This window comes from Macrobrachium nipponense, chromosome 40, assembly GCF_015104395.2.
Source record: "Macrobrachium nipponense isolate FS-2020 chromosome 40, ASM1510439v2, whole genome shotgun sequence".
NCBI classification, from domain to species: domain Eukaryota; kingdom Metazoa; phylum Arthropoda; class Malacostraca; order Decapoda; family Palaemonidae; genus Macrobrachium; species Macrobrachium nipponense.
This window is the reverse complement of record NC_061101.1, coordinates 3,942,648-3,966,127: the sequence shown is the minus strand read 5'-3', so window position 1 is coordinate 3,966,127 and position 23,480 is coordinate 3,942,648. Positions and strand designations below refer to the sequence as shown.

Sequence of the window (23,480 nt, the reverse complement as noted above, 5' to 3'; positions counted from 1 at the left end):
GGTAACGAATTCTTTGTGTAAGTCCAGGCTTTGGAAATAGAGTAGGAGATAAGATCGCTTCATTCATAAGTTAGTGAGAGAGAGAGAGAGAGAGAGAGAGAGAAACAAACTTGGATTATTTAAATTTATTTTTTAACAACACATTCAGTAATATTTCTGTGCAAAAAAGGGATAATTTTCAAAATCCCTTAATGGTAAGAAAATAAATATTTTTTTACATTCGCCCCTATCTATGAATGATACATTGACAAATCTACACGAGCAATGTTTAACAATTATCACAAGGTTACATAAAATATTTCATTAATAAAAAAAAAACACTGAAATAAACAAGACATTTTACTAACAAAAAATACTGAAGTCAAATAAACAAAAAAAAAATACTGAAATCAAATAAACAAGATATTTTAAAAACAAGAAACACTGAAATCAAATAAACAAGATATTTTACTATTAAAAAACACTGAAATCAAATAAACAAAATATTTTACTAACAAAAAACACTGAAATCAAATAAACAAGATATTTTACTACTAAAAAACACTGATATCAAATAAACAAAAGAATGAAAAAGCGAGAAAACATCTGATAAACTGATCGACATAAAAACGGCCACATCACCCGACCAAGACACCCCCAAATAGCCTTCCGTGACTACGCTTTGTCACGCCCACGAACAGCCCACCTGTCGTCACGCCCAAAGAACGTCCCTGGGGCACGAATTTTCTTCTTCTCGCCTCCTTCGAATCGGACGCCAAAGAAACCGTGTTAATCCGTCATAGCCGAGCTACCCCAAGGGGGTTGGAGGGGGTTGAGTTAGGGATCACAGGATAGGTAGGATGGGGGGGATCGGGGGGGCCCCTGTTCCTGTCGTTTCTCTATCGATTATGATCAGTTTTAAATAAACAATTAAAAAATCTACGATTTTTAGAAAGGGATGGACAGGCGTGCATACGAACATCCACTGGCCCATGATGACTATAAATAATGTTCGTGGTGACGATCCAAGTAATCTCCTAAGACGTGATCCTTTCTGCTCTGTTACTGATTTTTTTTTTCGTGAGGATGATGGGAGTAATCCTGGATTTTCTATGTTTATTGAGCTTGTTTGTATACATGGATACGTGTGTGTGTGAGAGAGAGAGAGAGAGAGAGAGAGAGAGGAGGAGGAGAGAGAGAGAGAGAGAGAGTGTGCCATCAACTACAGGGGATAGTATACTGAAAGAACCTTTTCTATGTTCTTGACGAAAATGAGCGTAGAGATATTTTAGTTTTCCTTTCATAACTGTCTTTATATTATGATAATAATAATAATAATAATAATAATAATAATAATAATAATAAAAATAATAATAATAATAATAATTAATAATAATAAACTGTCTTTATATAATAATAATAATAATAATAATAATAATAATAATAATAATAATAATAATAATAATAATAATAATAATAATAATAATAATAATAATAATAAAGCACGCTTCACAAAGATGTTCACAGTCCCATACGAGACGAGTATTAGGAATCTTGGAATTGAAAGTTATTTTCACTCTTTTCTAGACATTCCTAGAAAAGTCTAGATGGTGCTTCCTACAGCAGGTTCTCTGATGCCTGACACATAACCTGAAGAAGTGAAGGACACCTCTCAGTGACATTTCAACCCTCCTACGGGAATGTTTAGCAAAAGGTCACGTGTATCACACACGTCAGCCTAAATTCGAAGAAAGAGGTATATATATACAGGGTGATTTGGTGTTGTAAAGTGTCACAATTATTTCGGTCACAGGCACCGCATTCTGAGAAGGAATTGACGAGTTCGATATGATAACCTTCCGAAAAAATGCTCAATTACAAAATCTAATGATACTAATTGTTGAATCACATTCCCAACAGATAACGCAAATCTAACTTAACACAAATCATCTCAGGAGGGATTACAAAACTACAATTCATGTCAGGAGAGATTACAAAACTACAATTCATGTCAGGAGAGATTACAAAACTATAATTCATGTCATGAGAGATTACAAAACTATAATTCATGTCAGGAGAGATTACAAAAACTACAATCAATGTTAGGAGGGATCACAAAACTACAATTCATGTCAGGAGAGATTACAAAACTACAATTCATGTCAGGAGGGATTACAAAACTACAATTCATGTCAGGAGAGATTACAAAACTACAATTCATGTCAGGAGGGATTACAAAACTACAATTCATGTCAGAGAGATTACAAAACTACAATTCATGTCAGGAGAGAATACAAAACTACAATTCATGTATTCAGGAGAAATTACAAAACTACAATTCATGTCAGGAGAGATTACTAAAATACAATTTATGTCAGGAGAAATTACAAAACTACAATTCATGTCAGGAGAGATTACAAACTACAATTACAGGTTCTGTCAGGTGGAGAAATTACAAAACTACAATTCATGTCAGGAGATTATTACAAAACTCAACATTCATGTCAGGAGAAAGAAAATTACAAAACTATAATTCTTATGTCAGGAGAGATTACAAAACTACAAAATTCATGTCAGGAGAAAATACAAAAACTCATTCATGTCAGGAGAGATTACAAAACTACAATTTCAGTCAAATTAGAAATTACAAAACTACATTCATGTCAGGAGAGATTACAAAACTACAATTCATGTCAGGAGAATTACAAAAACACAATTCATGTCAGGAGAAATTAAAAAAACTACCAATTCATGTCAGGAGAAATTACAAAACTACAATTCATGTAGGAGAGATTACAAAACTACATTTCATGTCAGGAGAGATTACAAAACTACATGTCAGGAAGGAATTACAAAACTACAATTCATGTCAGAAGAGATTACAAAACTACAATCATGTTCAGGAGGAGATTACAAAAACTACAATTAATGTCAGGGTGATTACAAAAAACTACAAATTCATGTCAGGGAGGAAAAATTACAAAAACTACAATTTCCTGGCAGGAGGAGATTACCAAAACTACCAATTCATGTCAGGAGAGAATTACAAAACTACAATTCATGTCAGGAGAGATTTACAAAAACTTACAATTCATGTCAGGAGATATTACAAAACTACAATTCATGTCAGGAGAAAATTTAACAAAACTTACAATTCATGTCAGGAGAAATTACAAAACTACAATTCATGTCAGGAGAGATTAACAAAACTTACAATTCATGTCAGGAGAGAATACAAAACTACAAAGCTATTCTGGTATGAATCTTCCCACAGGAAATTCGAAGAAAAGCCAGAATTCCAAGATATTCTGAGACTGGACAATATTCTGGTATGAATCTTCCCCACAGACAAATTCTACGAAGAGGCAGGTTTCCGAAAATCTTCTGAGACTGCATAATACTCTGTGGATTCAAAATGATCTCAATTGTTACTCTGAATATGACGAGGATGATGCAAAGCTGAAACAGATTTGCTTGGAAGCTCTGACGAGAGATATTCAGTAGTGACACACAAATTCTCTCAGATTTGTATTTGTTTGTTTGTTTGTATTGTGCTTTTACGCTCCCTGGAAACCAGTGGTTATTCAGCAACGGGACCAACGGCTTTACGTGACTTCCGAACCGCGTCGAGAGTGCCAACTTTCTATCACCAGAAATACACATCTCTCACCCCCCTCAATGGAATGTCCAAGAATCGAACTCGCGGCCACCAAGATGGCAGGCCAAGACCATACCGACCACGCCACTGAGGGGCTTTTAGATTTTGTTAGTGAATTCAAAATACGAATCTTTTTACGTTCCATTCAAAACCATACACCAGTTCTGTTATTAAACTACAGCAACATGTCTATTCGTTTCATGTAAATCGGTAAGGATATATTCAGCGGAAGTAGAACGAACACATTACATGGATAACTGAATAAGCACGCAAAAAACTCAAGAACCGAAAAAAAAAATTATTTATAAAACAAAAAATAAAATTTCAGGTTTTACCAACACTCAACAGAATACTAAGCGCTATTTAATGTTTCCTTCATGAAGCCTATTTCATTGCTTCTCGTCCTTCTAAGGATTGTTCTCTAGACCCTAAGTAACTGCGTAAATTTATTCGCCTGGCCTAATCATCATTTTGCAAATTCACAACATAGCTAATATAACGCTGCATTGCAGTGCAATGCTCCCTTTGATTTCTAGGTCTAAACCGCTATTCATTTTACCTGTAAATATCAAAACAAGATTAAACTATAATATAAAATTAACGGCGATTTGTCACGAGAACACAATGCCGAAAAATATACCAGATATTGAAGCCTAGAATAGAATAGAATTTAGGCCAAAGACCAAGCGCTGGAACCCATGAGGTCATTCAGCGCTGAAGGGGAAATTGACAGTAAGATGGTTTGAAAGGCGTAACAGGAAGAAAACCTCAAAGCAGTTGCACTATGAATCAATAGTTAGGAGAGGGTGAAAAGCAAGATGAAAGAAAGAAAAATGAAAGGAGGTACAGTAAAAGAAATGAAAGGCGTTGCAGCTAGGGGCCGAAGGGCACGCTGCAAAGAACCTCAAGTACTGCCTAGAGTGCTCCGCATGAGGTGCACTGACGGCACTACCACCCAACGGGGGTTACTGAGGCCTAAGTTATATACTCACTTCCCCCAAAAGAACAGCTTCCTTAGTTATATATGAATGTCAGTCAATGGGACAATACTCGTAGCTCCCCAAGATCCAGTCTCCTCCAGAACAAGACAAATTTAGTCAGGGATGGGTGTAAGCGTTGCTTAATTTGAGATGAGGCCAAGGGCATACCACTTCAATCCTTCAATAACTTTAGACTCGGAGATGGAATGTTAAATTTCTTGAAACACTGGCCCCCTTCCCCACCCCACAACCGCCCCCCCCCCCCCACCATTCCCCTCCTTCGATTAAAAAAAAGAAATAATAAAGTGGTTGGTGCTTGCATTGATATAAGAAATGTAACCATGAGAGTGCAGTCTGGTAGTACAGAGAATAAAACACCTCTGGCACCGGGTACTGTGGTACCTAATCAACTAATAAATATATATATATATATATATATATATATATATATATATATATATATATATATATATATATATATATAATACCTTTCAGTATCGAGTTGGCATTACATAGCTTTTAATACTTGTCATTTAGTACTTGTATACAAAAGAGTCACACGTGCATAAGTGAAAAATTCAAATTCAAAAATGTGTATAAGTATATATGCGTGTATACATGCATGCATACATACATATACGTATAATATATATATACACAAAAAAAATAAAACCGTTCTACCTGCACGAAGAGCTGACAACTTCTATAATAATTACAGAACCCAGAATCAGAGAGAGAGAGAGAGAGAGAGAGAGAGAGAGAGAGAGAGAGAGAGAGAGGAAACGGTTACCAGTCCATAATCTTACCCAGTCCAACCTCAACCTCACCCGGAGACGCAACTGGCGACAAATGCTCTGCCTCAGTCCAGTCAAGTCCTCTTTACAGGCCCATGACAAAGCACTATAATGAGGCCTCGGATCTTTATCGATTCTCTCTTTCTCCTTCTCCGGGATGCTACGAAATGTCAGCTATAGTAGATTCACATCAACCGTGCATTTAATGTCTAGGCCAGTCCCTTACGACGCTCCTGATTAGCTGTTGATAAGCCGATCATAGGGTGGCTGGAAACTCTCAGTCTCTCGAGAGTTCACATGGGTATGATCTATGTTGGACCTCTCCTGAGGGATACGTCTTTCAAAAGTACCCCTCAGGAGAGGTGGAACATGCATCCTGCCTATGTGAACTCTCGAGAGAAAACTGAGAGCTTCCAGCCTGAGATGGCGTATCAAACAGCCAAGGCCCTGTTGATGGGCCTTATCAGCAGCCAATCAGGAGCGTCGTAAGGGACTGGTCTAGACATCAAATGCACGGTTGATGTGAATCTCCTATAGCTTTCCATATAAACTATTTTCAAGAGATACTCGTCATGCTATGGTGATAGAAAGCGGCCCCATTCGGTCAAAACCCCAAACAAAAATAGCAACAGATCTTAAATTAAGCTAAAGATTGCGGATGCTATACTGACAGTGAGGTTTAATTTTAAAAAATGTTCGTCAGTCAATGAACGCTGCCAGTGTTCGATTTCATGCATCGAGTTAAGATTGGAATCCAAGAGAGCCCTGTTATACAGCCATTCTTTTAATGTAAAAAAAATATAGTAAAAAGGTGCGTTTATATATTCTGGGATTTTTTATGCAACACTGTACTGCATTTACATCATACGAGAGCCCTTCTTTCATTTAAAAAAATAAAAAGGTGTCTATTTATATATTCTAAATTTTTTATGCTATACTGTACTGTATTTACATCATATGAGAGGCCTTCTTTCATTTCTGAAAATAAAAAAGGTGCCTTTTTATATATTCTGAAATTTTACGCTATACTTACATCATACGAGAGCACGATTATATCAAGCATTCTCTTTTCATTTCTGAAAATCAAAAGGATAATGTTTATCTATTCGGAATTTTCGAAGCCATATTTATATCATATGAACTTTGCTGTTATAGCACGTCCTTCTTTTTTCCTTTCTGAAAATCAAAACGGCGCCTGCTTATGTATTCTGAATTTTTGAAGCTATAATTATATCATATGAACTACGCTTAATAAAAAAAGAGAGAAAAAGTGCAGATTTTGTATATTACTATAGGCCTATATGGGATTAAAAGTCCAATGAGTTCAATCGCCAATAAACTGAATCATATATATATATATATATATATATATATATAGATATATATATATATATATATATATATATGTGTGTGTGTGTGTGTGTGTGTGTGTGTGTTGTGTGTATCATTATATGTTCGTGTGGTTTGTATGTATGTCAAGAAAGAAGATTAGATTCTCTCTCGTGCAGCTTTAACATAACATAAGTGGGACCAATATTAATAACAGTCTTCGTAACTGGAATCTTGCGTTTGCTCTATAAACAAGGAAAAGCCACTGATTACAGCGCCGCCCCTCCCCCTTCCACTCCTCTCCATAATTGGGGTCTCATGATCCAAAGTTAAGAAAATGTCAAGTGAAGTGCGTTCCCTGTGTGACCCAGTTTCCTAGTCCACTGCTCGGCTGAAGAAGAAAATAATTCCGGACGAGTTATCGAAGTCATCGCTTATTAAACAAAATTAAAGTTATTGGCTCAAATCATTACGATTCTTCTAAAGACGGTGATATAGAAATGATAAAATACTATTATACTTAATGACCAAACGTAATATTCAAGCAATATTTAAGATTGGAAAGATTGCCAATGAAGAAAATTTTCAAGGACAGATGGCGTCAGCTTACCTGCAAGATCTGTTTCTGAGACGTACGATATCAATAACTCACGATCAAACTAATATGGCCGCACTTATCCAGATTGAAATATATATCGCCAACGAGAAAACTCTGAAATCGTTTCAGAAACTTTACGAAGTCTTACCGTTTAACGAAACACGTTGCTTTAAGAAGAGACTTCGCGATGTATCTTTTTAGAAGAGACTTCGCGAATGTATCTATTTTAGAAGAGACTTCGCGATGTATCTTTTTTAGAAGAGACTTCGCGATGTATCTTTTCTAGAGAGACTCCACTATGTATCTTTTTTTAGAAGAGACTTCGCGATGTATCTTTTTTAGAAGAGACTCCGCTATGTATCTTTTTTAGAAGAGACTTTGCGATGTATCTTTTTTAGAAGAGACTCGCGATGTATCATTTTTAGAAGAGACTTTGCGATGTATCGTTTTTAGAGAGACTCCGCTATGTATCTTTTTTTAGAAGAGACTTCGCGATGTATCTTTTTTAGAAGAGACTTCGCGATGTATCTTTTTTAGAAGAGACTTCGCGATGTATCTTTTTTAGAAGAGACTTCGCGATGGATATTCTTTTTTTTAGAAGAGACTTCGCGATGTATCTTTTTTAGAAGAGACTCGTGATGTATCTTTTTTAGAAGATACTTTCGCGACGTATCTTTTTTAGAAGGAGAACTCCGCTATTGTATCTTTTTTTAGAAGAGACTTCGCGGACGTATTCTTTTTTAGAAGGGACTTCGCGATTTGTATCATTTTAGAAGAGGACTTTGCGATGTATCTTTTTTAGAAGAGACTTTTTCCGCGAATTAATTCTTTTTTTAGAAGAGACTTCGCGATGTATCTTTTTAGAAGAGACTTCCGATGTATCTTTTTTAGAAGAGTGACTCCGCATGTATCTTTTTTAGAAGAGACTTCGCGATGTATCTTTTTAGAGAGACTTCGCGATGTATCTTTTTTTTAGAACGAGACTTCGCGATGTATCTTAGAAAGAGACTTCGCGATGTATCTTTTTTTAGAAGAGACTTCCGCTATGTATCTTTTTTTAGAAAAGGGGGACTTCGCGATGTATCTTTTTTAGTAAGAGACGTTCGCGATGTATCTTTTTTAGAAGAGACTTCGCGATGTATCTTTTTTAGAAGAGACTCCGCTATGTATCTTTTTTTAGAAGGGACTTCGCGATGTATCGTTTTTTTAGAAGAGACTTCACGATGTATCATTTTTAGAAGAGACTTCGCGATGTATCTTTTTTAGAAGAGACTTCGCGATGTATCTTTTTTAGAAGAGACTTCGTGATGTATCTTTTTTAGAAGAGACTTCGCGATGTATCTTTGTAGAAGAGACTTCGCGAGGTATCTTTTTTAGAATAGACTTCGCGATGTATCTTTTTTAGAATAGACTTTGCGATGTATCTTTTTTAGAAGAGACTTCGCGATGCATCTTAAGCAGAAAGATGAGCGAAAATTAATTAAAATCCAAGATAACAGATCTCGGGTCACGCAGAAATGAAATGCCACTCTTGAATACACCGGCCAATAATTTTAGACCGATGACAGTTCGCGCGCTAATGGCTGGCTCCAATTTGGCGCCAATTCTTCTAGTCGTGGCGCGCATGAAAGCCCATGATGAAGAAGCGAATGAATTTTCTATATAAATGCTGAGTACATTATGAATGTTATTGCTTTTTCTCATTGTGAGATTTGTGTTTTTAACAGGAAATGAATAAACAAGTGAGCGAATGATTAAGTGACAAAATACCAAACTGGGACTACTTTCTCTTGGGTCGTACAACACGATATGCAATGAGATGGTAAGAGGTTCATATGAACAGTTAATCGATTTAATTTTATACCTTAAAATGATGAAAGGCATTGAAATGTTCAGTATTTCAACATAAACCTATGTTATTTGCTTACAAGAATCTATTTTTCTCTCTCTAGTATATTAGTGCTTTGACATACCAAGTAATTACCCGAAATAAGAGTAATATGTTCCTATTTGCTGAACAAGAGGCCAATGTACTCTTCGTCATAGTTACCGCGTAAACACTGCCAGCTCCGAGTTGACTATCTCGCTCTCTCTCTCTTCTATCTATCTACCTCTCTCTCTCTCTCTCTCTCTACCCATCTCTTTCAATTTGTAACGACAGGTGATACCTCAGATATGTATATATGTATGAATAATTGAGAGCATCTCATTTTAAAAAACGATATAGGACGATACCTAATTCATTAACACTTAATACTGCCGAGGCAAAATTCAAGTAAGTTTCCAGACATTTCAGACTGAAGCAAGCAACTTCCAACGACATTTCAATACTGCCCTCCAGACTCTCTTCTCTATGATAAAATTAAGACGAAGACTAAGATATCCAGAGAAGTACTTTAATACAGAATAGAGAAAACACAAAATTTATGCATACAAGATGCTACTGCGTCTGTCTAAAATTGTGATATATAATGCTGAACTTCACTTCAAATCCTTCGTTGCAGATTCTGTAATGCCATTTTGCCATCTGAGCTGTGTGCTGACTCAAATGATGATAAAATTCAACAAATGCATAACAGATTAAGCTCACAGTTCTCGGAACTTGTCCGTCCATAAGTTTATTCAAGTTTATTAGCGAGATAAATTGAAACACTTCTCTAAGAGTATTATAAATAAAAACATTTTCGTTCATCTAAAACCATAAGAGAGAGAGAGGAGAGGAGAGAGGAGGTGAGAGAGAGAGAGAGAGAGAGAGAGAGAGAGAGAGAGAGAGAGAGAGAGAGAGAGAGAGAGAGGTCATTCTCACTGTTGTGGTAGTAGTAGTGATTTTCTACCTGGCAAATCATTCAGAATCGCTTTCCAGCACGAGGAATCCGACCCCTGACATTCAGTTCACTACAAGCATCGTGAAGGCATTTACTTCAGGCAATAAAAAGAGCGCTGACCAGTAGTTTGCGCCTTCATACTTTACCTAACATCTAACAATCTTCTATTCACTATCTTCCTTTAGTAAACTTTTCAACACATATTGCAATAAGATTCAACACAACGAAATTAGAATACAAAATAAATAGAAATCTACTTTCGTGTTTCTTACAACCTGTTCAAGTTGTTACTTAAACCAAAATGAATATAAGAATAGAACATGGGGTTCAGGCCAAAGGCCAAGCGCTGGGACCTACCAGGTCATTCAGCGCTGAAGTGGAAATTGACAGTAAAGAGGGTTGAAAGGTGTAACAGAAGAAAAACCTCAAAGCAGTCGCACAACGAATCAATTGTTAGGAGAGGATGGAAAGGAAGACAGAAGAAAGAGAATATGAACGGAGGTACAGTGAAAGAAACGAAATGGTCGGGTTGCAACTAGGGGCGCCGAAGCACTAAAAGTAATGCCTACAGTGCACCGCATGAGATGCTCTGACGACAATAACCCCCTCCCCCCTACGGTGAACAAGAAGAAAACAATTGGGCTTAGTCAGATTCAACTAGATTTTCTTTCATTTGTTAAAGTAACTATGAAATGACGTCATCAATACCACGGGAGCGTTCCATGCTCCGAGGAAAATGGACTGAGCATTCTTTATGATGTACTTTCGTGGGTACTTTACCTTCCTCCGCTCACACCTGGCGTGACTCCCCCGACCCCCTTGGACCCTAGGCTTTCCCATAAACACACCCCCAACCCCCCCAAAGTGACAACCTGTCAGGGGCGAGTGAAGGGGCCCGGGGGGAATTAATTTGGGCAAATTTGGTTGTTCAGTTTGGGAGTTCGTGTCAGCAATATCGTGGGAATACAAAGCCTCTCAATAATAATAATAATAATAATAATAATAATAATAATAATAATAATAATAATAATAATAAATAATAATAATAATAATAATTATTATTGATTATTATTATTATTATTATTATTATTATTATTATTATTATTATTATTACTAAGAATGATATATTCATAAGAAAGGAGACTTAAAGCATTCTATCTTGGGCAAAATGCCTATTAGAAAAATACCAACAAAAATGGAAATAAAAAATCTTGATTGTCACTTTTGAAGTCTATATCAGCAGGGTGATTAGAAAGTATTACTATTATTAATATTATATTATCATTATTAGCATACGAAAAGAAACAAAAGGCTAGAATCTCCATGGGAAGGGGTGTGTTTAAAGAATAAAAGTCCAACATAAATATACCCATAAAAAAGTTTTAAAAAACAAATAAAAGCTAAATGCATTTATTCTAGAACAAAATTACAACCAGTACCCAATTATTTACCAAAACCAATAAACAAATAAATAAATCAATATATAAATAACCAAGAGAACAAACAAGCAAAAACAACGGAAGTGTAGGTACGTATGCTTGAATGTACCCTCCTCTCCTCAAGCAAGGGAAGCCTTAGAAAGAAGGCTGACGCATCCCAATCTGCAAAGTCTAAACAAAGTCTAAGAAAGGCCTGTTTATATTACCATCATCACCCCGGGAGGGGAAAGCCAGCTGAACGCGAAACCTCATATAACCCAGGGCCACAAACAAAAAAAAACGGGAGGGATAAATAGACAGTTAAGCAAGACTAACTATATTATGGCATTCTGGGTAATATCATCCCAGATCACGTGACCACGTCGTTCTTTTAAGCATTCAAATATACACGTAGGTTATATTTTACTTTGCTTCTTTTAAGCAAACAAAGAAAAGTCCAAACTGACGCTCATTGACCGATAAAACGGCTAATATACATTTAATGTTACGGGACTTTCTTTAACAACGTGTTGCAACGCCTGTTATTAATAGATACCGACTAATCAGCTTCTTCAACCGATTTTTCTATCAAGATCGTGTATGAAAAATCATATTAACATAGCCTTCAAAAAAACGTTCACATACAAAATATTACTCCAGTAATGCAAATCACATATCGTTCATCGTACATAACAAAATATGCGCAGTTCCACGGCTGCACAAAGAAAATGAGGAGTAACAATGAAAGAGCAAGTAATTTCTTGCTTTTTTTTGTTGTAAAACCCATTCGCGTTACAACTAAACTATTACTCCCTAAAATGGTATACCAGATTTCATACTTTTACTGAATACCACAGGGAAATAAAATTACATATGTAAAATCACAATACTAATTGTAATGAGGAAACGCTCCAAGTCTCGGGAGATTTTTTTAGTAAGACCACGAAATTATCAATAGGAACCCTATCCACAACAGTTATTAATGAGGCGAATTTTGAATACTGTATAGCAGATAAGTTGTTTGAAGTGCGTCTAGATTTTTTTTCCAGCAAAAATAATCACTTGTATTCTGATCAAATAAAATTAAGGCCTCTTGTTAAACCTACTAACATCAACAATATGTCACAACACTATACCACAAAATAAGGTTTAAATTATGATTTCGTGTCCGAATCACACTGGAACAAATATAGGCCTAGGCATACGAAACTTCGTGCTCACCCAAAGCGATTCTGTAAAAACTGGTGTGGAGCTTGGGCTATTAACCTAGCGAATATGGATGACCTGGAAGGTTAGTTAGCCTAAGGGCAACACCTGGTTGTTTCTAAGGTCATAGTTACGTAAGATCTGTTTGGAACCGGCGCCAAAGGGGTCAGGTTGGAGTAGCGATCTAGCCATTCTCAGTGGTGCCGTCAACAAACATTGGTTGGCATTTTAATTGTTGCTCGGCAACTTGTAGCAAATACAGTAAATAAATAAATAATAAATAAAACAATTCATTACTTGCGTTTAAAACTGCTTGTCTGGAAGTGATTTCCTTTCAAGTATTCGAGTAAAGCCAAGTTTTCTGACACAAACTTTGGCGTCAAACTATAGACTTACTATACTAACTGTTTCACAAATATGTACAAGTCATAGATCGTAACAAAAAAACTTACATCTTTACAGTGTCGCTAATTTCCTTGATCGTCTCTTATCCGCACGGGAAAATCCGAAACTCACGCGCTGGCAGGAGAATAATGTAGTAGTCCCGTAACTGCAAACCAGACGCGAAAGAGGAAAGGAACTTTGGGATGCACAACCACACGCAACGCTTTCCAAGGTTACACTGGCGACCTGTGGCACGGCGCTCCACCACTGAGTCGGCTGCCATGGAATATTTTTTTTCTCTTTTGTGCATTTGGGAATTTCACGACGTGAGTTTTGATCGCGAGTCTTGATTAGGTGCGCAATCTTACGATGGTTATGCGTTAACGACTATAACAGGGGAGTTTTCAATTATTCATTATTGGAGAAATTACGACGCCAATGAAAATTATTGCTACTGTAACCGTCGCGCAAAACAAGATGGCTCCATTTTTAAAATATCTGTTAATCCTAGCAGGTGTTTACAAATCATGTGTTTCATTGGTCACTTGCAATAATGAATAAATATAGACCAGCTTCATAACATTTAATATTTTCGCCAAGAAAAGCAAATTACCACTGTCCGAACTAATAGAGATGCTCTTCCATCCAAATTAAGAAGATGATGAAGAAGAAGAGGAAAAATGGAACATAAACATCTCTTTAAAAAAAAAAATCTTACGTAACATTTTTCTTCTCAATAACCTTCATGAGGCTTTGACAACAACCCTAAATTCGACGGGTCTGTTACGTAAATCGGCAACATTTCTCACGGCGTCTTTCCCCAAACCGGTTTCTCTGCGTAACTTGAGAACGGGTTGTTGATGTGAGATACTTGCCTGCAGTGATCCCCCTAATAATGAGAGCAAGAAGATTTTTTTTTCTTTTTAAATTAGCGCAGGTGTTCGTACGCTCTTGATAAGCATTGTGTAGGCCTATGAAACGGATAATATAGATTTTTTTTCGTTCGCGATGTGGTTCTTTTACTATTCAAGGTTTAAAGTACAAAAAGAACGAATTTTGCCTTGCTTTAACTCTGGAGTTAACTCTCAAATCGTGAATTTCTTAGAATTAAAGGAATCGTGAACAAAAATCGTTCAAGATATATATATATATATATATATAATAATATATATATATATATATTATATATATCTAATACCAGTCATATATATATATATATATAATATATATATATATATATAATATATATATATATATATATATTGTGACGAAGTGCCAAGTATCTGGATACTACACTTACCATTCATAATTGCTACCTCACTACAGCCAAGGACACCTGAACCCTCATCACAGGTATTAAACGACTGAATACTCTAAAGGCAACAGTGATCCCTTAACAACTTACCAGTATTGCAGAATATCAGGACTAACTTCATCAAAAAACGGTGTGAGGTAATCTTGTAAGTAATTAAATCAATCAAAGGGCATCACTCCATCAACAACTTTATAAGTCTAAATATTTCCCTGATTTCAAAAGTCTAAGTACTTCCCTGGTTCTAAGTCACTTCAAGTTAATTGAAGGAAAACAGATCAATTACCACTCTATGTTTCTACCTAACATCAATATAATCAAATGCAAATATACTGGTTAGAAATGAAAAACATTTATAAAAATTTTAAATACAAAAATTTATTATCAAAACTCAAAATTTTATAAGTGAAATTCAACAATATCATGGAAAATTACTGTTACTTGAAAACAAAGTAAAGTTTAATTAATTCTTGAATCAACTTAAGTAAAACAATTAAATCAAAATTATTTTATCACAAAATTCAGAAAATTAAGTCAATCGAAATTCAAAAAGTGTTAGGGCAAATCTAATGAAGTTTGAAATTAAATCACAAGTGCTAAACAAAAACAATAAAACATGAAAAGAACTCTAAAGTAAATGCAAATTAATTCACAAGTGTTTAAATTTAATAAATGTGCAATGATTATGCAATGAAAATAACTAAGTTAATTAAATTGTGAATGCAAATGAAAATACAGAAAAATGTGGAAAATACCAAAACTGCAAAAAGTATTAATCACACAGAATATAAAATAAAAAGACACACTTCAATAAGAAAATGGACAAATGCACAAAACATAAAAATCACTTCAAATGAATAAACACAAAACACAAAAATTTGCAATGTGTAAAAGTGTAAATCTTTTCACTCAAAAACCATCCATAACCATCAGATATTAGTTTTTACCAAACCACTGCTACTATCAGTTATTAGTTGTACCAAACCTTTGTAACCATCAGTTATTAGTTATTAGTTGCAACTAATAAAAATATAACACACTTTACCTTGTTGGTATACCAATTTTCTTTCTTTGCTGCAGGCTTGTTTCACACTTTCACAAAACCAGGCGCCGTTACACAACAATGTTTATTCAGATTCCACAAAAAACACTAAATAACACTAAACAAACTCTAAGAAACATCAAATCTGAAATTTACAAGTTACGAGTGACCATTCAATGAGGTACGAAATCGTTATGTTACTTTAAAATCAAAAGTGCTATGCAATGGAGAGAGGAGAGAGAGATGTGATCGCTTTGAGTATCTAAGCCCGAATGAAATCTTCATTTCGCACAAGAGCGGGTGGGCAGTGGAGATGACACAAAACGTTTTGAGACACAATTCTATCTAGAAGCTTCGAAATCTGATGCAACATTACAAACAAACTGTGAAATTTGCACGTGGCACTCGCAAAAAGACTACGCGTACGAAAGCAGTATACACTCATGTTCGTACCGGTTGAAACGGAGGGTCGAGCGATAAATTAAGATTGACATGTTTTGATAACAACGCGAAGACTCGAGCTCCCTTAATCTCGAGGAGATGAAAAGTTACTGAAACAATTCTAGCTTTTGAACGGACAAAGAAAATCTCTCTCTTTCTACATTCTACGTTATATATTCTTTTTTAAAATATGTTTGTTATGCGAAATCTGAACACCCTTTAAACATCTTATCTCTAAGCTATCTAGGAATCTGAAAAAATGTTGCTAAAATCTTATACACAATATTTTATACAGTCAAAGAGGGGATATATTCGTTTTTGTTGAAAGTAGCAATATCTAATAATATATATATATATATATATATATATAATCCTATATATATATATATATATATATATATATATCTATATATATATATATATATATATATATAATTATATATATATATATATTATATTAAATAAAGGTTTTTTTGCCACGAAGGAAAAAAATGAAAAAACGAGTTAGCCGAGTACTTTCGGTCCTATTCGGACCCGTTTACTCAGTAAAGGGTCCGAATAGGACCGAAAGTACTCGGCTAACTCGTTTTTTAATTTCTTTCCTTCGTGGCAAAAAAAACCTTATTTATACATAGCATCACGTTTTATATACTTCGTGATCAAGTTATTCATATATATATATATATATATATATATATATATATATATATATATATATATATATATTAAACTCTTTAAAGGTTTTAGTACCTTTTGTTTGTTTGTATGATGATTTTACGTTGCATGGAACCAGTGGTTATTCAGCAACGGGACCAACGGCTTTACGCGACTTCCGAACCACGTTGAGAGTAAACTTCTATCACCATAAACACATCTCTCACTCCTCAATGGAATGGCCGAGAATCGAACCCGCGACCACGAGGTGGGAAGCTAATAACATACCAACCACGTCGCTGAGGCGCTCTTTAGTACCTTTTGGTACCTGGAAATGTTTCTCGAATGCGTTGTCCGTATTACGGAGAATCAGTTGCAGTTTTATAAAAAACACGCGTCAATTTTTTTTTTCATGCTATGGATTTCTTATCCCAACCTGCCTGATGTACGAGAAGCTCGACTTTTCTTTTGATTTCCGTGAACTACTCCCAAGACATCTTATACTGAATGAGGCCAGACGAAGTTATTCCAGGAATTTCCAGTTTCTTCGTCATTTTGATTACGTTATTAATAACGCAACGTACGTCATGGTGAGGCTGTTCAAGACGTACAGTAAATCCATTAGGAATTATGGCTTTCGAGAATAAGCCATGTTTGAGAGTAGTTATAGTAATTAGGCCGATGTATGCGACGACGCGCTGCCTCTCTAACTGGAATCGGGGATTACAGAGGGAGGTAGAACATTCTGAAGCCTTGCTGGAAAGTCTATGCAGTATCAGAAAGTTTTTCGTTTCCTATCAAATACACTTGCATAACTAACCCAGATCTGTAAGAGAGAGAGAGAGAGAGAGAGGTAGTTAAAATCTGTTACAAGATTTATGCGAAAATTGTGTGACAGCCACAATAGCAAAGCATAAGACAACGGTGTCACCTAGTCTCCCCTTCCCCAATTAATCAATATAAATTGCTACCTTCTGCATATACCAAGGCAATCATCGCCTGCCTGACATTTTGACCCAGTAAGAGTGCTCTCATTTTTGGTACTACAATTAGGAGGTAATTTGGAGATGCTATCAAATGAGGAATGTGTGCAAATCCGTACCCACAAGGATGACGACTTGATATCAAAGGCAGGTGGGATGAACTTTATATAGTATTTTGTTTATGAAATTAAAAAGGAGAGGCATAGGCCTAGCTTCTGTGGTTATTACCGGTTGTTCTTTGCTCGTCAGCAAACGTCAGGGTCGAAGAAAAACCAGCAGGATATTTGGAAAAATATAAACTAGCTTCCGAACTTTAGACATAAATATATTTCAGCTAATACCGTAAACCCGGTTTCAATGGATCATTCGCTGCGTAAATTCCACCCATTAATCTTCTCTTTTATACGAAGATCGACCGTTCTCGTCTTTGAGGATATTCTTGTCGTAAGAGAAACATTAGCATGATTATCATATAATGAGAGTAATGATAAAATGAGGCTTATCTTTATATTCCGTAAAGAACACCTCCGGCATACTGCTGGTAGATGACAAATCCGTAGTCTAGCTAACAAAGCCATTAACTATACTCTGTTTTTTGTTTTTTTTTTCATCTGTCCATCCGCCTGTGTGTGTTTTTGTATGGCAACACTGCGTCCCGGGCTTTAAATAGTACGCTATGTGTAAGTTTTAGGTAAATAAAAGGATATCTGTGTGTACATTGCAACTGATAAGTGTTTTAATAATTTACTGTGTGCGAATTACACCATTAATATTCGAAATAGGATATTATTATAATCGTTGAATGTAAGACTGAATGTAACTATTTAAAGCTCGGGACGCAGTGTTACCATACAAACACCACAGGCGGATGGCAGATGGAAAAAAAAACAGAGTATAGATATAATAAGCGATATTTCGTATCCTATAGAATCTTGTTAGTTACGTTACAAATCATATTTGAATCAAGTTTATATTGTTTCCTGAATCAAAATAACAAAATAAATTAAGTCTTCGATTTTGATAAATATTTAAGAGAGCGGATTTCTCACGAATAAAGACAAAAGAGCATCTTGTATCTATTTTTAATATTCAACAGCTACTCACAGCAATGCAGCATAATTGCATAACGCCATTAGTTCAACTTCTTCTTCTTCCCAGATTTCAAATTTCCTGACTTCCTCCTCTTTCCGTGTAAGAAGTGAGCTTAAAGCTTCCTTCGAGTTAGGCCTAATTTGTTACTCTCTATTTACTCTAAGCTTTCTTCTCTTGCATCCATCTGGCATGGGATGAACAACGAAAAAATCTCACAGTTAAATGCAGACATAAAAAAACCTCCAGGCAAGTTAATACTTCCAAGAAGCAAGCAAATACTTCCTGGAGAAAATTGCTTCAAAGCCGGCAAACACTCCCAGAGTACACAGCCGCCACGATGAGTGTTCAATCAATTTCTCCTGAATAAATAAACCTGTCTGATACACTTACATGAACGCTTCACACGGTGACTCAGTTAACATTCTATACGGAATGGAATTTAAAGGGTTATGCATTCCTTTAACTGTTGTCTTGCTCAAATATGCATTTGGGGCATTCCTTACTTTTCTGAGAATTGGTGTTACTTAAGTATCTTGGAAACAACTTGAAACCAATTCTGAGTCAAAATGATGCAGACAAACGTATGCAAACAAAGGCCTTATGAACTTTCGAAAACTTAGTTAGGTAGATAGATTCACACTGTACTACATTTCTAATGCATAAAATTTAGTACAAGAAACCCACAAACTTTAATCAAATGTTTAGCACTTGTCATTTGTTTAGGCAATTTTCCTCCATATTTCAGCTACAAATGAATCTGAATTTGTCTCCAGAAAGCTGGAGCAGAACTGTACCTTGACAGATAAATACATTAGTTTTCTGATCACATGACACGCTAAATCCAGAACTATGGTTTTATTACCCTGCCCAGCAAGCAGTGAGTCGACATTAAATTCCCCTCCCTTCTGGCAAATTATCAGGGGGAAGTTTTGCCACTACTTTTATTCCGCCTCTGGCTGAGTGGATATACCATTGGCCTGGTAAATCACAGGACAGCGGTTCAAAATCTTAAAGTGGATGTTTATCTTATCAGCCATCTTTTGATGCGAGGTTGTATTCTTAAAATATGAATATACAAATAAAAAAATAGCTTGTCCCCAAACCCAGAACATTTCTAGGTTATTAAAACAAAACGCAAATTCCAACTGACAAGCGTAAGTGCTTGCAAGGATTCTACAGGTTTGAGGAGTAAAAAATAGTAGTACTAGTTGTCATGCCATGCTTGCTTTTAGTTAAAAGAATGTTGCACGGAATTCTAGTTGAGTGCATTAGCTCGACTCTTGCACAATGAAAATAACAGTTATTGATAAGACAGATGTCGAGTTTTGGCGTTTTACCAGCTAGGCCTAAGTGTTCTTTTGATTTACATTAATTCCAGAGGGAGCTTGAGTCTATAGTACCAATCCTCCTATATAGTTTTGTGTCTGTGTTTGTTGCTATGACAGTGTGGTTGAAAAGAAATCGACAGGACTACAGAAATCTACAGGAAAATATGTAGCACTGAATAGCTAAACGTACACTACAACAACCAAGGAACAATTTAGTCGGATAAAAGCAAAACTCTGTCAACAGTATTAAGGTAATCACGATCGACATTCCAAATACATTAGCACACAGACTCGTAAATATCGAATAGTACATAGAAGAACTTGAATTATGTCGTATTTAATCAATATATCTGCATATAATGCTGTAATGCACATAGACCAACGCCAGGTAGCTATTGGTACACTTGCACGTAAGTTCTAAGATTATCCGTATCACGGTTCACTTAGTGACTAAAGTTCGCTGACACAAATAAAATGTCCAAATTAAATTTAAGGCTGTAGACTGAATATTAAAAGAAATCTGACTTTCCTGTAGCCGTCACTGAATTTATAAACAACAGAGCAGGCTAAGGATTGCAAATGAGTCACGCAAAGCTTCATGATAAATAACAGCTGAGGAAATGAAGTGAGCGATGACGTACAGTAACTTTGTAATTATTTAATATGTATTAACTCGAATTAACCGTTTCCTGCAAAACTCAACTATATCGATTTGTTACCAGTTTCTGCTAAATATACATAATTAACAGTACCTGATAGCCGAGACTGTCACCGCATACTATAGTATACATTCTCATGTTGGAATGTTAAAAACAATCATAACTAGTCTGTGGTGGATTCTGCAGGGTAGCACAGCAATGCCAAATGTGTTAATTGTCTGGGAATACTATGATGAAAAAAAATCATCCTAAAGCCACTTCAAGCACACTCGAAGAAATATTATCAGAAAAATGGCGGCAGATCTTTTTACTTCCTATCTCGTCTATTTGCCACTCTGCAGAAACAAGTGACGATCCTGTGATAGGGGTGTAAGAATGCTACCACCGTTAGGTCCTGTGTGTCGTAAAAGGCGACTAAAAGGACTGCTGCTGCCTTGCGGTCTTCTCTTTTTTAGTAAAGCGAGGCTTACCGCCAATAACTGTGGAAAACTGCTGCCTGCAGGTGGACTTTTTTAGTCAGAGGCGAGACCCACCGCCAATAACCGTGGTTGATGACAGCAAGGGCATGCGGTCGTAAAAACCCCTTCGCCAAATAATAAACCATGCCTGATGCTGTAAGGAAAGGCGCATCAGGCAACCGACCCCATAGTGTAGGGATAACGGCGGGAAAGAAGAAGAAACAAGTGACGGTTCAAATGTAAATGAAGTTAAAGAAAACGGAGACCCCACCAAATTGTCACAAATCCTTGGGGCCCAAGGCTTGGGCTTTCAACTCCAACTGTTACTGTTTATATTGACAAACTTGTTTCTCGGCCATACTTTCCTTTGCACATGGTGAATACACAGGCCTTAAGGTTTATCATGCAAATGCTGTATGCTTCATACAATCATTAAACCTATGATACACATCGCCATTTCATAACTGCACAAAGTGGGCTACGCAATTCGCCTGCTCCATGTCAAGTTAGGTTCGTTGAACTTTCCATTGTATTTAACCTTAGCACACTCGTATTGTTCACTTCGCATAGGCTAGCTAATCAAGCACAAAGGTTTATTGCAGGATCGTGCAGAAGCTGTACTAGACGTGGTTTAGGTAATTCATCAGCTAGTATGTATGTAGCCCGTAACGAATTTACCTCGCTTAACGGCGTCACTGTGCAAGTAGTTTTTCTTTTTTTATGGAACTTGGTTGGTAACACGGTAGGGTCCACGCTAGGCATCCTATTAATTTCCTGTCACACGTTACCACAATTAGGGATAAGGCTATTGTTTCCAGCTTTATTGACAATTAGCGCTTTTTGCCCCAAGATGAAAAGTTCATTTTAGCGCCACGTGGCCCCCAAAAACTACATTGCTTTTTTACCATACTTTTTCTAATAGGTGTCCAACTTCTCTCACTTGTTGCCACTGGAGTGCTGTAGATAACCAAAATGTTGTGCTTAAAAAGGACTGTAGCCTACAAGCCATTGGCCTATGTACTGGTTTATATATTATGATTTTTATTGGTAATTATCGCTTATTTCTTCCTCCAGTAACTCATAGAAACAATAATTAATTGCTAGTTAATCCTTCCTTTATGGAGGGTGACATACGGCCTCCAATATATGAAAAAAAATGAATTTACTTTTTTGAGTAGCCTGATAATTTTAAAATAAAATTATTAAACCCATCAGAGGCATGCAGTATGATTTATTATTATATGAAGCTCTGAGTAGCTATGTAGTACAGCACTTATACTTCAGCTGTTTCATCAATTTCAAAATGATTTCGTTCCGTAATAATTTTCAAACTATAGCCTACAATTTAGCTTTATTACACATGACATGCGTGTGGAAAATATTTGGGTAGTGAATGTCCGAAAACAGAAATAAAGGACAAAGCCAGAATCTGGGACACAATGAAGTGGAAAGAAGACTTGGAAAATAAAGCGACCGTGAATATATATAAAAAGTGGAAAAGATAAATAAAAGATGAAGAAATTTGACGACACTTTTGGTTCGATACTTCTCTTTAGAGCCATAAACCAACTCACTACATTTAAATATAACAAAAAGACACCAGAATGGGAACACCGGTTGTCCTTTTTGTGTTAAACACAGAAGACATATTTCATTTCCTTTTGTATTGTATCACTTACAGAGAAGAAAGCATCAAAGCAATTGGACTTCAGCAACCTTATGAAGAGAATGAGAGTTATATCTTTGGAAAATTTCTATTTACAGATCATAATGAAATAAGAAAAGAAACCTTTATACATGATGTGGAAAAAAAAAAGAGAAAAAAAAAAAGAATGAAAGAGCTCAACAATTAAAAATAACTCTTAAGATTAAGAGGCGCCGTTGTAAAGGCATTGCCTCGACCCATAACCATTGAAGTGACCAAGTATGCTGGCGTCATGCGCATGCGTAAATAACGAAAAAGCTGACGTACGATTTTCATCTTTTGAATAAATGAACAAATGGTAAATGACGCAACAACGAAAATATGAAATATGATACAACAATCAAGTGACGGTAGCAATCAATGCCGCTAGGAATTGGGGTTCTTGGGGTTTCATTCTAAGGGAAAGGAAAATATAAACGCAATAAAAGATGTTTTATAGATGTATTGTAAAATAAAGACATATCACGAACACACACGGCAGTGTTGGGGGACGTTTCTGTTCATGTATGTTGCATACTGAACGTATATACTAGCATATTTTGTGTCAGTACACATATATATGCAATATATACGTATATACACATAGACAGCTAAATGAATATATATGACATTTTATTAAAAAAGATAGCCATTTC

The 23,480-nt window shown here is 35.9% G+C and overlaps 2 protein-coding genes across 3 annotated transcripts in view; one reads left to right on the top strand and one right to left on the bottom strand.

The window, feature by feature from the left end:
- Positions 1–13,425, bottom strand: part of LOC135211896 (ankycorbin-like) — a 71,178-nt gene extending 57,753 nt beyond the window's left edge. For both annotated transcript variants that reach the window (XM_064245124.1, XM_064245125.1), the window contains exon 1: positions 13,240–13,425. The gene's annotated coding sequence lies outside the window, so the exon portion shown is untranslated. The remainder of the gene's footprint in view (positions 1–13,239) is intronic.
- LOC135211813 (uncharacterized) overlaps positions 1–23,480 on the top strand; it is a 395,519-nt gene that overhangs the window by 183,594 nt on the left and 188,445 nt on the right. The window lies entirely within an intron of this gene.